The following is a 16725-nucleotide window of genomic DNA, read 5'->3' as shown; positions in this document are numbered from 1 at the left end:
AGCTACAGATATATCCATTATTATAATTAGAAAAACTGGGCATTGTGATTTATGATTTGTGCACTGAATAGCCTTAATTTCGACTCCTGTCTACAGTTGTGTACGATAACTATATATTTGTACGACAATGACCCCTTTTATGTTAATGATTTGGTATCACGCCACAACCCATGGTGCAGTGGAAGGACACGAGGTTTGGGAGCCTCGGCTTCGCGTGTTCGAGTTTCACCTTGTGCTCAGTAAGTTGCTTCATAAAAATTGAGGACCTGCGGCACGCCTTCTGTTAGGAGAAGAACACTCGACAGGGCTCGGTTGGGAGTGAGTGATCGTACCATTCGTTGGCTGTCTGGGGGGCGAGGAGTGTGGTTAGCGGGGTGTTGTTACTCACAGGCCACACGTGAGGTGATTTCTGCTTGCGAAACACTCACCAGACTACACCCCTCCAAAAATAATAATAATAAACAAGCAAGACGGGCAATTTTTTTTCATGAATGTAGCAAAAATGATTTTATTGCAGAAATGAATTTCTGAAAATTGCAGAAAATAAAAACTTATAAAGGCGTTATTATTATGATAGTAATTAATTTAATCTTCAGAAAATATTAAATGATATCAAAATACTGAATACAAGCTGTTTCGTGAAGTGAACTGAGCGTCGGTTGTCAATAATGCTTTCTTCTCAAAATTTTAATAATTATTTCAAGGAAGTTATTTTGCCGTTAGCTGCACGCGTTGGAATCGGGCGAAACAAGTCCTATTTACTGTTACAAAATATTTACGGATAATAGATTTATAAAATGCTGCATGAACACTTTTTATTCTTATTTACTTCGTTTAGATGGCAGCTATTTCATAATGATAATGCATTTAGAAAAAGTAGACGAATCAAACTCTATACGGAGGAAAGCAAGCAGAATACATAATTTTTGTCTCTGATTTTTCACACGTTTATTTCTCCTTAACCTGATGAAATTTTTTCCCCAGCGATTTTTTTTTTTCGTGAAATACAATATGTCATAAATACACAAGAAATATATTTCGCAGTTTATATTTGAAAGCGGATATTTCTTGCCTCCCCAGCACTCCATTTACCCCTCCCCCCACCCAACACACTAAACTAAATAAAATTGGCGGTTTAAAAAAAAAAGAAAGTAGAAAAAAGCGTGCAAATAAAATGAAATAGCTCAGTCCACGGAGCTCAGACCTGATGACGCGGGCAAAAAGTTCCAAGTAAACATCATACGATGTGGAAAGCCAATGACTGCTGCTGCCATTGCTCACCAGGACGGAAACTTACTATAGCTTACAATCTTACCGGCTGTGATAAGTCTAGAACAGACTGCTTTACTGTTCTAAAGTAAAGGTTAACAAAAGGGGGCAGTAAAAATAAAATCAAGAAGAAAATAACTCTTTTTTTCAAATTCAAAACGACTTAAATAAACGAACGAGCAGTTTGAAGAAAAAAAGAAAAAAGATCATGCTTTGAGAAGCAGAGTTCGGGAGGAAAAATGTGCTCGCGGGAGAGAGAAAGAGATAGTGTATGTGTCTGTATGTCACAGAGAGAAAGAGAAAAGAAGAAGTAATAAAGGAGACATGGAAAAAAGAAAGAAACACGGAAGATAATACACTACTTGGCGACTTTTATTTTCCGCTTAGGTTTTAGAGCTAAGCCCATTTTGATTGCAATGGCTGACTATGTTCTAGCTAGAGAAGGGTAGTTTGTGAATAACATTTTTCCTTGAAACTTACACAAACTAAATGAAACTGTGAGCTAAATGGCTAGGAAAAGCAGATCTGTGCAGTTTTAGAGACTACAGGCAGCTGCTTCACTGCACAGAGAAGAGTAATGAAAGGAGGAAGAAAGATTCTGTGTACATTATCATGGACAAAATGCTTTACTGATGGATGTGCTGTCAAATGATTACATTGCCTTATGTGTATATCATATACTTTTTTCATAGACGTATACTGCCGAATATTGTATTTTATGTGTACAGTCGACCCTCGCTATATCTCGGTTCACTTATTGCGGCGTCGTCGAATCGCGCTTTTGTTTTAAAAAATATACATAATTCTGTACCGCGGAATTTTCGGTTTAGCACGAGATTTTGCGGTCTATATGTATTTATATAATATTTATGATTTTAATTATTTTTGCCTAAAAAATTTTAAATATAAAAATGTTAATTCAAACATTAAAGAATATTATATCAACAAACAAAAAAAATACAGTATGTACATCGCGGGGTTCTCTGGAACTTAAGCCGCGCGACAGGCGAGGGATCACTGTATTTCGTTGTTGTTGTTGTTGTTGTTGTTGTTGTTGTTGTTGTTGTTGTTGTTGTTGTTGTTGAAGAAGAAGTAGTAGTACTAGAGAATAAACATTGAAGAAATTCCATTGAATTATCAGTATTTAGTAGTAACCACGCATCTTTTCAAGCACGCAGTTTATGTAAACTATTCCTGCTTAACTGTTACTGCCATATCACGAGTTCCCCAGGTGTTTGACAGAATTCACTGTGGGAGTTCGCGATGGGAATGAGTCAACAACAAGTCAGGAGCTCAAGTAACTGGGTCACAAGGCGTACACTGGAGCAGTAGATGACAGTAGGACACAATCCTAGTAGCTGTAAAACCTTTTGTAGTAAATGCTCATTTGATATGGGTGGGTGATTCCCGACATAGTCAACACAGTAATCTTTACAATGTTAAAAACATTCATTCACAATGCATACTGGAAAAACAAGTCTATCAAGAATAAAACACGAACACACCGATTTTGGTGCAAGTTGGGGATTTGCAAGGTCCTGTACCACGTTCTTGGTGTACATAAAATATGTTATACATAAACACCTTTTGAATACTCAGTGTCTATTCATGAGTTGATCTGGTATCTACTAGCGACGCGCACCTCTCACACATGACATGTCGGTCACATATTTGTTGGCAGTGGTAGTCTGGGAGCTATTGAAACACTGAGGGCTGATAAGGCCATGCCTTCATGTTTACAGATGTCTGCTCCGTAAATCTTTTTGTTTTGCTTGAAATAATGTCAGTTCAGTTCAGAACCTATGATCACTGTGTTATTTGAAATGTGTTTGTAAATGTTCCTGTCTAGCAATCCTTCACCGTCCTCTTCTGAGCGGGTTGTGTGTGTGTTTTCTGCAAGCGCGTATGTGAACGCGTGCTCATTTTCTTCTATCATAATATTTCTTTCAACAACAGCAATAAAAAGCTACGCAGCTTTCAATTTGTGTTCTTCTGTAAACTCTCCTAGTTCACCCAGTTACTCCACCCAAGCTCACCCGGGTGGTTCGGTAAATACGTGTTCCGCTGCGTGCGGCAGTAGGGCTTGTAGTTGGTGTTCAGATCACCCCTTCCCGAACGCTTAACGTCTTAATGGATGTGGCACCTGCTCAAAAGGCAGGTCAGGTTCTGCTGCTGACTCGGTATAAAAACATAAATACTCAACCAATCACCCACCTAAACTCACGCACCTATATCGACAATTACAAGGAAAATAACAATAACAACAACACATCCTAACTGAGCAATGAAACGGCTTTCTACAGCCGGTATGTACACAGATAAAACATCTCCGACCGGCTTTGCAGGTAAGAAAAGAGTGTGACTCAGCGGCATTCATCTGGTGACAGCTAGTGACCTCTATGGGAGGTGACTATAGAGGTGGGAGGGCGAAGTCGCGTGTTCATTCATCACCTCACGCGAGAACACCGGATGTGACGTCGCGACGTTCTGACGTCTGCGTTGTGACCTGGCGCCGGGTGAACAACCGTCCCCGCTAGGAGCGCCTGCCACAAGATTATCCTCGCACGACTGGAAGGTACCTTACCTGAGGGTAAGAATTCAAAGTAAGTACTACGTAGCAACGCCCAGGACATAACGATGTCCTGCCATCCACCCAGCGACATCGGAGAGAAGGACAAAAGCGACCACTTCCGTCAATTTTACAGATAGTGAGTGAGCTTTCATCTCAATGGGGTCTTAAAAAATTGGACAAAAGCAGTAGCAATCATTATCCGTAATCTGGATAGGACTCCAGACTATATTCACAATTTGCACCACATGAACAAAATGACATACAAACTAAAACAGTAATTTATACATGCACCGACAAACGTCTCATGTCCATAAAACTCCCAAGGTACGAAGCCATCATGTCCAAGGAAGATAATTGCTTTGAGGTGCCTATGAACAAAAAGAAATCGAGACCGTTTAAGAGGCACCAAAGCTATTCGGTCCAGCTTACCATCAGGGTGAAGTAGGACATTGTGGGGCGCCCGCTAGTGCAGTGGCTAAGACACTCGTTGTCACTACTGCAATGAAAAGATCCTAGTTACAATGTCTTCTCAGTACACTTTCTGAATATGACACATGTTTGCAGGGCTGGTCGTCGATATTCACGACCTCACCCACCCGCGTCCTCAGTAGTGCGAAAACTCTCAAGGTGGAAATACTTTCCTACTAAAGTAACTAAACACTCCAGCCAACCAACGATATCCCGTACATGATTGCTTCGAAGCAAATATTCAACTGGAGGTGCGTTGGTTCGATACCCGTGTACTTACCCCGTCGACCCACTTCTCGGTAATGGGTAATGGTGAAGGATAAAGGTCGTCGTCTGACTTTGTCGTATAGGGGATCGATTGAGATATTATTTTCTAGGGGTCGATTTACATGAGGGCAGTGACTATCCCTTCTCCCTCATTGCCTTACCTTCCCCAACCCTCTATGAAGTCAGATACCCATTCCCGCCAGTTGGTCGACTGAGCTACACGGGTAGCGGCGCGCCTTTTAGTTTGGATGCCAGCCATTCGCTTTCCCAGTGGGTAATAGGTAATGGATACCTGTCATTACAAAGGATTGAGTGAAGGTAAAACAACGAGGAGAGAAGGCCATACCATAAAAAAACTGGTCCAGAAAAAAAAATGTGATCTATAATTCCTTATCCCAATAACGAGATTATCAAAATCTTGATTGTCTTTTGTTGTTGTTTTTTTCTTAAATGATCATGTAAATCACAGCTGCATATAGTCTGTTGATAATGTCATTCCTATTAATCTGCATAAAATAAAACATTAAAAATCATTTCTGCCACCATCAAAAACTTTTATTTCTAATTGTCGCCTGTCCGACAATGTGCCTGTGTTTGTCTCAGTGCTTGGGTGGCTCCGGTAATAGAAAAGCCGCTTACAGCAGACGACGCTGACGTCATAGTCCAGGCTATTTGTATCCGGTTCACGGGGGGTAAAGGTCGAGGCCTTTTTTCGCTGTCTGTAGCAACGCCTGACGTCATGCCCGTGTTACGTCACCCGTCGTCTGCTTGAAGCTGAGTCTGCTGCTTGTTGTAACAATGGGGGTTCGCTCTGGAGATGCGGGATAAGTCACCTGACTCAATTCCTCCAACCTTTGAGGGTAGACTTGTTTTGTAACGTCCATGTTCGTCACGTGGGTATTCTTCTCAGTGCGCGGTGTGCGTGCGCGCGCGCGACACTAATCACGCCATAGACAATGACATAACAAGGGCAGCTTAAGTAATGAGGTCAACAGATAGGACTTATAACTGAAGCCTGCCTTTGACAAAAAATTCGAACGACTGTTATATAAAGATGACACCACGAAAAAAATCTTTTAAAACAATTATGAGTAAATGCAGAAACTCACTTGTCACGCAAACAAACAAACAAACAAGGTTTATTATTAAATTTTGTGAACCATTTCCTTGGAAGCTGCTACAGTGTAGCGGCTAAAGCGAGTTGTCAGTGCGAATGCTGCAAATTCGTGTTTTTGATGGACCTTTTATTAATTTTTTTTCCCAGTGTACACGCATTTATTTTCTTGAGAGCTTGTTTGTGTGAGTGAGAGAGAGAGAAATAACTTGTTGGCTCGACTGAGCAGACAAAGCGATTCAGACGAACCAAGTTTAAACAGGTTGTTTGCACAAGCGTCAATCGCCCACATCAACGCAAAAAAAAAAAAAAAATTAAAATAAAATAAAACCAACAACAACAAACAAAAATAGACAAACCAAAAATCAAGAAAAAAACAAAAAAAAAACCAAAACAACAACAACAAAACGACAGAAAGAAATCGCTCCTTGTCCGGCGTGTTTCTGGATGGTCAGGACGAGGACTGCTTGTGTTGCCGCCTCATCACACCCAAGCGGTACAGTAAGACGCGCATGCTCTCTGAGAAGAGATAGTGCTGAATGGCTGCCATGTATTCATATTTAAAGTCAGCCACGGGTGACGGTTTCTTTCAGCATGCTCGAGTGAATGAGCGCTTTCACATTTTTTCTGTCTGTTGCAGATGAAAAAAACAGTCTTTTTCAACGTTCCTTTGTGCTCTGTCACAAGCTTGAGTGCGGCTACACTGCAGTTTTTCTACAGAGTGCACACTTGTCTTCATGTAACCACCCAGCCACCCGTTCACACTACCTGTGTGACCGAGGCACACACACGTGCCTGGTCCATGTTATAGAACACACATGCGTCATAGTCACAACCGCCACAATCGTTTGTGTTTGTACACAAACCCAGCAAGGCGGCTTACGTAATGCGATAGACTGGGTACTGATGTACCCGCACCCGTCGCCTAGGAATGCTGTACCCTCGGGTACAGGACAAACACGGGCGGCCAAGGACTTCCTTCTTCAGCGTTCCATGTGAGCGATAACTGTTGAACTACTGAGATAAAAGCTATCTAAGGTCTCCAAGCCTCCACTGTCACCGACATCTCCGTGTAGTCGGTGTTCGGCGTGTAAAGGTATAAAGGTTGCTGATGCGTACGTTGCTGGTCGAGTGCACATGCGCGCAATAGGACCTTTAATAGGTCAGTGGTAAGTTGGGGGGGGGGGGAGTTCCAGGTACGAACACGAGGCTGGGAAAAAACCCACGGTCGGACGTAAAGACGGACAGACGGATGGACAGATAAACATATATTATAGACTGACAGGTACTGACGGCTTCCGGTGAAGAACGCGCATGCGTGGGTTAAAACGTGTAGAGTTAGAGGTTCTGTGTGAGAGAGATACGCCATAAGACTACTTATGGAGTGTATTGTGGACTGTGATGTGGACACCCTCGATAGAAATATCAATGAGGTACAACTGTCAACAGCCCAACAAATGACATCCTAAATTTATGTGACCAAAGGAGAGCCTTGAAGAGAAAAAAGAAAAGCAAACCCGAAGCAGCTACCAAATGCAAAGAAGTGTATTGTGCCTTCAAGAAAGGCACGAACTCTGTAACTCTCACAACAAAACCTTCCTTTGTATAAAACAAGCGGATAGTTTCTCATTATTTCGGTAAAATGCCATCCATTTTTTAAGTCAGTCAGTGAAATGGAATTGGCTTTTATCGGTTGATGTAAGCAGATGATCCTCACTTTTATCAGTTCTAGAACAAATAAGAATCCTGTGGAAGTTTGTAGCAACTGCTTGTTTTTAAAAACCATTTTGAATGTTTTCATTTCATTTAAAAAAGATCAGTGTCTTAAGGATCTCATTTTATGCAGGAAATAGGAAAAAGTAGCGAAAGCACGAAGTCGAAATGAATTGTGGTTGCGAACAGACGAGATTTGCTACACGGAGACAAACTCATTCCGTGTGAGAGAAGGTGAATGGCGAGAATGGGCATTGGGCAGGTCCAGTAGCAAGAACTCCCAGCTATGATTCCTCCACCTTCTTCACCACCCATCACCTGGCATAAACTACTGTAGAAATTCATTTGAAAACGTTTTGAAACCCTTGTAGCCTTGCAAATAAATACAGAGCTACCTAAAATTGTTTGTGAGTTTAGAGTTGTTGTCGGTCACTTGCACACTTCATCTGTGCCATGTCGAGAGTGTAGTGTTCCTGGTTCAGAAAACGATATGGAGCCTTTTGAAAAGGGATATCTAGGATAGAGTTTAACGAAAGCCCCCGCATTTTCTTAACCTTTGACGTCTGCTTTTACGAAGCACTCGTGCAACCTCTGTGTGTGATTGAAATGTGGGTCTCACGGGATGGAGGCGGTCCGGTGGTACAGCGGCTATCACCTGTCACCAACACAGTGAAGGTTGGCTGTCCTGGGTTCAGCTTTCGTCTCGGGCACGCTGTTCTTTCTCTGCCTGTGACATCTGTTTACAGGGCTGGCTGCCTTGCCGTGATATAGTCTATGGTTTGGCCTAAAACACCAGTCCCACCCAACCTCGCGGAATGTAGACTCAAGCAGCAGTTTTATCGAGGATTTTTTTGTTTTGTTTTGAGAGCATTATCTTGTCCCGAATCAATGACAACATCTGGCCGAGTATTGGCCATGACTTCTAAATGTTATCTGAAGATTAAAGGAGAGAGAGGGGAACACAGTCTGGGATGGCCAGTATGGCTCCAGGATGGTAATATTCCGAATTTACTCTTCTTTCATTACTTTCAGTAGCGTAAATGAACAAGAGAGGGAAGGGGTTAAATAATTAGACCATTATAGTCTTTGTTCTTTTTTGTTGTCGCTTTTATGAACACACACAGGCGAATAAGAGGGGCAGAGGGAGGAAAGAAGGGGTGGGAGGGGAGTAGAGAGCCAAAAAGCTATTTGAGAAATAAGATTGACAAACAAAAGATCTCTGTCCTTACAAATTCAAAGCTCCGGTGATCGGACGCTCGCTCGCTTATTCATTCACTCACATACATCGGTATCACTTAAAAACGATTTCGCTTGCCAAGCGTATTTCCATTACAATAGCTCACCCTGCTTCAAACTGTCCGCTCAGTATTGCTTTTCTGTCGTCAAGGCTAAAAGATGTCTGTTCTTCATGTCCTCTATCCTGGCCAGTGATTTATCAGTAACTGTAAATACCTACAATCACCACAAATCTCGTAAACACGAACATAAAAACACGCAAGCACCAATGCACTTACGAACACAGAACGACAGAGAGAGAGAGAGGGGAATACGAAGAGAGAGAGAGAAAAAAAATGAAGAAATAATTAAAGAGCAATTGGTTTTGTGTCCTGCAAGATTCTTCATGACGTATTGCCTGCACATAAGTTTTGTGATATCTTCATCTTTGGCCGTGACCTCGACTTGTCCTAGTTTGGTAAGGTCAGGTAACGGTAACATTACAGTTAGTCGCGGCTGGCACCGCTGATAACACGTGGTCTGGCCCTGAAGTAGTCTGCAGGCACTGATGTAACAACAACAGCTCTGTTTTGTTGTTCTCCCGCTCTAGACAGCTTTGACTCACAGTTTTAAAAAAAGTCTGAGTAGAAACGCAGGTAGTCTCACGCGTCATGGGAGTTGTCCCTGGGATAAACAAACACCAGCTATGGCGACGACGACCAATGCCGGTTGTACTGACAAAGCTATTTTGAACCTTCCGGGTATCTTTAGTAGTGCGTGCGTGTGTGGGTGTGTGGTGTGATCAATCTCTCCACCAATCACCACTTCACTGCAGGCTCTAGAAAAACAGTCAATTTGCATAAACTGATAAGGCCACTGAATGGGGGTTTGACCTCTAACCTCACCAAATGACACACACATAAACCGTATTCTCAACCTCTCTTCTTTCTTTGCTTGCGCTGTGTTTTGATAAATCTCTGCCTAAATGCCTAGAAGTCTACAGGAAATAGAGACTGTTAGAGAATAGTGTCTACCATCGACACTTCTACCACTACTACCAACATCACCGCCATCAACACCATCACCAAGATCAGCAGCAGCTGATTTGCAGCACGCGCTGTGTCACGCTTGCCCCCCATCGCCGCTGGACCAAGGGGTTCGATGACTGATGAGCTGTGAAAGAAACTAAAAGGCGAAGCTTGTCACAAGCTGTGAACCGACCGCGTGGTACCAGTCGTGAGGTGTTGCTGTCAGGAAGAAGATCCGGGAAAAAGGTCTGGAGGTCACCTGACTGAAGCTGCGAGCAGCAAGGACCCTCCACGCACACACCGTGCGGCAAGGGTCCGGGTTCAAGCATGCGGCGCATCACGTTCATCGTCTGACGACCTTGACCACTGGCAGCAACAGCGGCAGACAGCGCGAGCAGCAGGTGTGAACATCAGCCCACACTCACCCACGTGTCACACCACCAAAATACATGCACTCGACAAATCGTCTATTTTTGTTACAAGTGGAAAGATGGCTGCGCTTTTCTTAATGACCAATTTGTGGAGAAGTTAAATTATAGGAGAAAGGGAGGAAGGGGGTGGGGGAGAATTGGATTTTACTCCCAACCAGCATCTAAGGCTCTAACATCCCAAACCAGCCGGTCGTGTAAACATCCGAGATGGAAGAAGAACGAGGAACAAGGAAGAAAAAGATGGTCATAATTGATGATTGCCTTACTATTATTATTGCAAAACCTGTTTTCATTTTTTTTCTTAAAAATTTTTATGGGAAATATAAAAAAAATACACTATTAAAATACCAGCCATTGTGTTTAATGCATTTAATTCCAATAAGAGACCAGACATTTTTTTAAAATAATATCATAAACAGATGTGAGTTTGTTACAGCTTGTAATACACTTTTGTGACTTCATCTGTTATCGAAGAAATCATTTCACATGTTAGTTTGTAAACATGTATGAAACACTACTTTCAACCCTTCCTACCCCCATGAGGACACCCACACCCCCTTCTAGCGTATGCAGTGAACCAGTCTACCAACGTCCAACGTCTACTCCAGCTCCTCCATTTTATATTGTGTAACGTGCTGACGATTGTATAGGCTACACCTGGGTTTCCCCCCAACTCTCCTGCTGCACTGAGTGTTTGCACCGTGTGGGCGACGAACTGGACAAATCCTATCGAACAGAGGAACATGAACAACGGTTGGCGAGAGAGAGACCTGAGGACGTGTCGCGCCATGTCACCTAAACAAGTATTGATTCCACTGTCAACGTCACACGGAAATGACCCGGCATGGCCTGATGTTTCCAGCCAATCGCAGCCGTCGTTTAACGTCTCCGGGTTACGTCACGGCGCATAGCAGCTTCGCGTGGCGACGTCGGCCGAGTCACACCATCGCCAGGATTTGTAACCGGCGACCGCGAGGCCTCATCGACCTCCTGCACCAGATTAACGCCTCGGCTCTTGGTCCGATTAGCCACTCGAGTACGAAACAGCGCCAAGGGTGCAAGATGTGGGCAAAACGCCCTGACACTGGTTAACTGGAACAGGTGAGAGGAGCGAGGTTGTGGTGGGAACACGTCAGTCACCACCCTGCCAACGACTTTACTGGTGACAGGCGAGCAGACACTCCATTGCTGATGTCGCACGTTGTGGGTGTGGGAGGGGAGTAAGTGACTCTTGTGTTGTGGGTGGTTAATGAATCCGCTAGCAAGGCGATTATTTACTTTCAGGTCAGTAGCGGGAGTAATAAAATCTGAAACTTTAAGTGGCGACAACCAACTCACGCCACACGAAACTAAACGACACAGTACCAGGGAGGAACAGGAAAAGACGAGGACATTTTCACCGTGTAGCTTTTTTTTATTATTATTTTGTCTTTTTTTTAACAGCGCGTGAAAAGAAGAACGAATAAGTACATCGAAGGAATGATTAATTAAAAAGTTTAGTTTAGTACTTGTTACTGCTCGAGGAGCATAGGGCCCCTCAGTTGAGCCCATGTGGTTCCCTTTGCCTCGCTTTCTACTGTTTTTTTCCAACGCATTATTTTTCAATGTAAAATACAGACACTCAAATGAAACCATTTCACCAGTCCACCGATATTTTTAACGGTTTTGTTCTGTTTACATTTGAAGTCTCCTAGCTACCTCCTTTCAAGTTACACTGGGCATGGGCATTGCAGCAGGTGATACGGAACTGACTCGCCTCCAGGTGGTAGGTGTGTTGTTACAAACCGCCTACAGCAACGGGAGAGAGGGAAGCAAGCGAGGTACCTTGCAAGAATACCAATGACTGATATACACAAGTGCATTATTTTAGTTTTCAAACTCATAAAACGCATAAAGTATTAAATCTGACTGTATTTATTTTATCAGTTCCGATCGTATCCCCTGTGTAACTAATGTTTGCAAACCCGAGATTAGAGCATCAGGGAGGTAATCCTTGAGCGAACAAATCACACACACACAAACGCACAACCATTTTTTATGGTTAAGCTAGAAAGTAAGTGTCTTCTTCAAATATGTCCAGATATCTCTGGGTGTCTAACCTACTTTGCATTTGGTGTCAATGAATAAGAAGACCTGTAATGCAGGATGCGCATCACCAACGCTAGGTTCAAGATAAATGTTAGTAAAGGAAGCTATATCAGTGAAATCTGCTAAATTGTTCATGATGAAAATTGTGTTAATCAGGATGTAAATCCGTTAGAAATGTGGGGCTGTTTCTCAAACTTAAAACTGTTCTATAGAAGCAAAAGTACCAACTTTTACTTTTTTTTTAAAAATTTACTCCTATGGCATTTATATGCGTTGCACAACCGCATACGAAACATACTTTGCTGAAATCTGGCTTCAACAGTTTTATCGTTTTAGAACAATTTAGTACACTGTGCTTTTGTAAAACTGGTTATCTAAATAGATTTAAGACCTAAAAGTGTTTAAAACTTGAAATGTGTTTTGCAACTGGCCAAGCAGCACCAGAGAGGCTCGAAATAATATTAAGTTGCATCGGTATCGTGAGCACATCATCCAATCTGTGCAATGATAGCAGGTCATCTATCTATTCTTTTAATGATCATAGCTTGGTGAGTTTTGTGAGAACTGCTGAGTAAAATCAATCGACAATTAAAAACTAGTCATGCCTGAGTTGAATTACACGAAAAACACAATGAAATCCGAAATCCAGAGCATCGTTTCTGACTAGCTGTATAGGAGGTGTTGTGCTAGCCCAGTTACCCCAAAGTCGACCTCCACTTGCTGTATCCCCCAACATGTCAGTGCAAGCTGTCACGAGGATGTACATTATTTCAATAGCTCTCAAGCTTCAGTGCTCACACAAATCAGAGGACTATAGAGCAGGCAGCAATCATAAATGCCACTATTTTGTGCTCTGTAAACATTTCTGTGCCTGTGACAAGTTGGGACAACATCCCATCCCATCCATCCAATAATAATAGAGAACATAAAAAAGATGTCTGCATTTTACGAAGAATAAAAACACAGACAGGAAGTCGTTGTCGTCTGCTATGTAAGACCAGGGGAAACAATCTGGTTTAAAAATAAAAAGTTCTCGTTAAGAGGACGAGAAGGCAAATTATAATTTTTTTATTTAAAGTGTCGGTGTGCTGTTGCTGTTGAAAACGGTGGAGGATGACAATAATAATAGGATCATCACTCCGAGTTACGAGAAACCAATTTTAAGTCGATTTTGTCTGTAAGTCGAAACACTTGCTTGCGGTTCGTCTTCAGCGTCAGGTCAAATATATTTTTATATTTATATGCACATAAAACATTTTAGAAACATTTTCAAACACCATAAAGCATATTAAACACAATCATAATAGTGCAGCAAATTAGTTTATCGTGCTGTTTACTAGAAACCGTTTGTCTGGGACTAAAATTTTTAACTTAAATATCATTGAGCAATTCGTAAGTATAGATATTCGTAACTTAAATGTTCGTGACACAACATCATAAAAGATCGACGAGATAAATTAACAGCAACTGTTAATCAAACGGCTTTAGTATCTTCCCCGTACATGTATCAACATTTTTGTTTTATTTTCGTCACTAGATCGTCATTGAAACTGATATGACGGGCCCAGTGTCTGTTACTGAATCATTACAAAAAATCGATGATCATTAATTATTTCTGCTAAGAATGGAATGAAGCGATGCGTGTAACTGCCTTCACAAGAGGCGTGAATTGGCGCGTGCGTAGTGTGGTCTCCATTCCATAATTGATACTCAGTTCTCGGGTTCTTTCATAGATCACTGGGGTAGCCTGACGAGTGTTGCAATCAGCAGCACCAAGACCAAGTTAGAACTCCTTTTTCGTAACATACACGCGCATAAAAAATACACACACACACACAACAACAACAACAATAAAATACACGCGTACTCAAAAAAGACATGCGCGTGCACACACACACACACACGCGCGCATAGGGACACAAAAATAAAAGAGGACACAAAAATACAAATAGTCGGACGCGTATACACACACACACACTTTTTCTTTGTCCCCTCTCCTTCCAAACAAATATCCAGTTCGCAGATCTTAGATGTTGTAGAAGGAACTCGAAAATATTTGTAAAAATTACAGTCTGCTTAAAACCAACACGAGCAGACAGTACGATAATCTACCGTACTATACTGAACTTTCCAATATAAGAACATAATAGTTACATATATATATCATTCGCAGCCCACTCCCCCCACACACAGATCAGTGTTATTATTGTATTATTGCTAATAGCGACACTCCTCATACGGCAGATAAAAAAAGGCTAAATGCGACACCTGAGTAAAAAAAAAAAAAAAAAAAAACCAAAAAGAAGGAACTTTAGTTGTAAGCCTTTTTTTTTTCTTTGTAAGATCTGCGATAAGGTATCTGAGACAATCTAAAAATGTAACGCATTTAAAAAGCACAGGAGCGGGTTTTGGAAAACGTTCCATTGGTTCTTTAGATAAGTTTAACATGTAAAAAAACATTGCCCCAGACCAATATATATAAAACACGAAAAACTGACAAAAACGGACTCTTCAAGGTAAGAGGAAGGTAATCGGAACGTCTGGTTACTTCCCCTTCTCAACAGAAGAGAAGAACGGAAAAGCCAGCCACACGTCTAGACAGAGGGACGTCTGAAAAGGTCGTGTAAGGTCACACGGGTCAGCAGGGTCATAGGTCTCGCGCGAGAACTATTTTCTTTTCCGGCCGAGCAGATAACAGCCGGCACGTACGAGGTCACGACGATGCTGCGGTCCACAACTCGGGTCCGACTTTTCCCCGTTATCTCCCTTGGTACGCTCGGGTCGACTTCCGGCCAAACTGTCCTTCGCTTGATGACGTGACACGCTACCGGCTACGGTAATCACGTGATGTGAACAGGACAGCTGGACACAGGTTAGAGTAAAGGAATAGTGAGAAGGGGTGGAAGGAATCAAGGGTTACCATCAAGTCTCCTCCTCCGTTTCTCCCAAATTAAAAATACTCTTTGGTTCTCAGTCATTATTTTGAACAGTTCCGTCCTCTCAACGACGGGAAAAGGTCACGATAAAGTCAGCTAAGCTACTTCACTTTGTTCGTAGTCAAAACTATGTCTCCCATAGAGAGAGAGAGAGATGTTCCCAGGGGATTATTTTAGTATTTTAGATTGGGAATAAAAAGCGATGAAAGGCATTGATAACTTAATGGTCTCCTACAATTAGGAGCCTGTGACTCCACGTCGAGCTCTGCTCACGAGAGAAAATATGAACAGCGAGGTAGGGATGAGTCATAACTGAACTATAGACGTGTCTGAGGCATTTCCCGCCATTTAACAAACGGTCAGACACCAGGTCGTGTTAAAAAAAAAAAAAAGAAAGTGCAGAATGTCTTGTCAACAAGGGCAGGCTATGTGTTGTGATAATAGTCGAGCTATCGATGATAGGAGTTAAGGGTACGTTTGGAAGATAGGGGTACGTATGTGAGCGCTGACTCACCTGTGCATGTGTTTATGTTCTGTGCGACTGTGTGTGTAGGGGGAGCGTGCGTGCATGTGTGCTTGTACGAGAAAGACTGCATGTGCTTTATTCTTCCAGTCATTTCTCTTGCTCATTATTTATTCAGAGCAGTCATCGATAATTATTTTCATGTCACCCCACTACACTCAGGCTGTGTCTTGCAACTGGAACGACTGTTATCTGCTCCTGAGCGCAGTGATCTGTGACGGTGGTTCGTCCTTCATAGAAGAGTTGTGTGGAGAAGGAGTGAGTGGTTAGTGACACCACGTAAAACCTAAACGAGGCTTACACTTCTAGTTCGATACCCTTGTAACGCAACTTTCCCCATTTCAGCCACCTGTATCGTGGGTACCTGGTTCTGTAAGGTAGTGAGCGAGAACGGAGAGGGGCGCTACCCTCGAGATAAGCGATGGCCTGAATCCTCTCTACCACGACATTAAGTCACAGAACCCATCTACATTGAGAAGATTCAAGTCACATCCCGATATCAGCTGTTTGGTGCTATGTCTGATTATTTCAATAATGCTGTCTAAAAAGTTCTACCTCCATAGCAAGGGTTAGATCCGTGTCACCATGGCAAACACACTACAAGGCAGTGGAGCAAGGGAAACTAACCGAGGAACTGTCAATGTTTAGCGTGTTTGAATTGTCTCCCTTGAGCATTGCTGCTCGCCGATGTCTGGAGACAAATGAGGGATGTATACTGTACTTCCAAACAAGTTTTTCCTTTAGTCAAATTTGTATAATACTTTTAGCTGTGCACTATTAAAACGATTCTCTAATCTAGCGAGTCTTGTCTTCAAATTAATTTAAAAAGCAACGAAAGCAAAATAAATAAATAAAAATAAATAAATAAACACCTCTGCAACACTTTTCTTATTAGTCCCATTTCTCTGTAATATTTTGAACAAATTATATTTACTTGTACTGATTTGCGGTCAAAAAGGGCCTTTTGCCGTGCAGGTATTTGCATTAGCGTCTGGTTTTCTTTGTAAACAAAGACAGCAATTCTTTGCCTTTCAAAGTCGTCTGACTGGAAGAGTTTAACCGTCAATCCTACTTTAAAAGGTTTACTCATTGTCAATTTTT

This window comes from Pomacea canaliculata, linkage group LG10 (assembly GCF_003073045.1).
Source record: "Pomacea canaliculata isolate SZHN2017 linkage group LG10, ASM307304v1, whole genome shotgun sequence".
Classification (NCBI taxonomy): Eukaryota; Metazoa; Mollusca; class Gastropoda; order Architaenioglossa; family Ampullariidae; genus Pomacea; species Pomacea canaliculata.
This window is presented reverse-complemented; position numbering follows the sequence as displayed.